The sequence below is a fragment of the Marmota marmota genome, unplaced genomic scaffold (assembly GCF_001458135.2).
Source record: "Marmota marmota marmota unplaced genomic scaffold, marMar, whole genome shotgun sequence".
Classification (NCBI taxonomy): domain Eukaryota; kingdom Metazoa; phylum Chordata; class Mammalia; order Rodentia; family Sciuridae; genus Marmota; species Marmota marmota.
Window position 1 is genome coordinate 4,043,338 of NW_025999897.1, and position 1,781 is coordinate 4,045,118.

A 1,781-nucleotide genomic window follows, 5' to 3' on the forward strand; every position below is an offset into this window, starting at 1 on the left:
TCTCCTCCTCCCCCTCCTCTCCGTCTCTCCCCCTCCCTCTCTACAAGGTGAGGGGCGGAGCCTGGGCCTGTCACTCAGCAGCTACAGCCTCCCGCAAGCTCCTGGGCCCAGAGCTAGCCCCCAGCCCACGGCCCCAGCGGCCCCCCATCCCCGCCAAGGGGCCCTTGGTTCGGGGATCTCCCACCCCAGCCCCAGGGAGGGGGGACCTGGGCTGGGGCGCCCCGGGGCTCGGGGAGGCCGTGGGGCAGCGAGGGCAGCCAGGAGGGAGCTGACTTTCCTATTATCTTCTCTCCCTTGGGGGCCACAGGCCAAGACTCCTGGGCTCGGAGCCGTCCCCATCGGCAGTCCCTTGGCAACCCAGCGCGCTCGGTCCAACCTGGAGTGTTTAATTACCAAGGAAAAGAATGATTTTTTTTTCCCCTGAGAATCCATTTAATTATTTGATTGCACAGTAACCAAAGAGTGCGAGAGGCCCTTAGCCAGAAGGGACTTCAAAGCCACACCTTGATGTTGCAGAGTGGGGCACTAATGGTTTCTGAAGGCAAGAGATTGCTAAAGAGGGGGAAAGTATTCAAAGCCTGCCATCCTGCCAGCAATCTCCAAAAACGCATCAACCCTGGAAGGCTCCGCCGGAGAGGGAGGGCGAGTTCAAAGGGACGCGGAGAGTTTTCATGTAAAGTTTGGAGTTTAAGGCGTGACTGCTGGCTACGGAGCCTCCGCGTTTGAACTCTTGTTTATTAAAAACAGTTTCCCAGCCATTCAGCGGGTTCCCAAAGACAACAGAGAGACGCAGGCTCTTCCAGCGTGGAGGGTTTAAAGGCGGCATTGATTTCTACCCAGGGCTCGCCCCTCCTGTGCTTTTGTGTCCTCTCTCTTTCTTTTCGTATTTATTTTTTTGATCAAGTTTTTAAAATCCCCCTATCAGAGGGAGCCGGCAGCCCAAAGAGGGCTCCTTCCCCACCCGGACCCCAAGGGCAGGTCGCCCAGCTCCCTTTGCCAGGGGCTGGGGGCTGCGCTCAGGGTCCCCCCAACTCCAGTCCCAGTGTAGCCCTGGGGGCCTGGGGGGGGCAGCTCTGGCCTGCCCAGCGGGCTCCTGGTTTCCTAGGTGGATGGAGCAGGCAGTACAGGCATCTGGCCTCCCCTGGGCTCAGAGAGGCCTTGGGCTCTCCAGGTCTGCAGGCCAAGCCCAGGGATGGGGGGCAGTCTCTTGTAGTGACCCAACACTGCTTTGGTGAGGAAAAAAGATCACAGAGGCTGTGGCCAGGCCCTCTGTAAGCCAGGGCTTCTCTCTCCTTCCTTGGAGGACACGGCCAAGATCTCACCCAAGTCTGTACTTCCATTTTATTCCAAGACAATAGCCAGTTTTTTTTTTTTGTTGTTGTTGTTTTGTTTAGCCAGAAGCCCCCTTGCTACCAATTATTATTTTCTTTTAAACCACTGTGTGGAACTTAGCCCAGGTTCCCCCCCCCCCCGCCACCTAGCCCTGTTTTTTAATGGGTAAGTAGGATCTTCATGGGCAGTCGTAGCTGTCTTTATGAACATAAGNNNNCCCACCAGCCCTGTTTTTTAATGGGAAGATGGATCTTCAGGGCAGTCGTAGCTGTCTTTATGACATAAGAGGAAAAATCATAAATTCCAAACCACAATGTCCCTGTTCACACCCATGCGTGTTCTCTGTGGGGTATGAATTTCATTTCTTTCTGAGTCAGAGCTGTGATGTGCTGGCAAACCTTTAACAACAGGCTCTCCCGAGGAACAAGCCCTGATTTGTTGCATTTGTT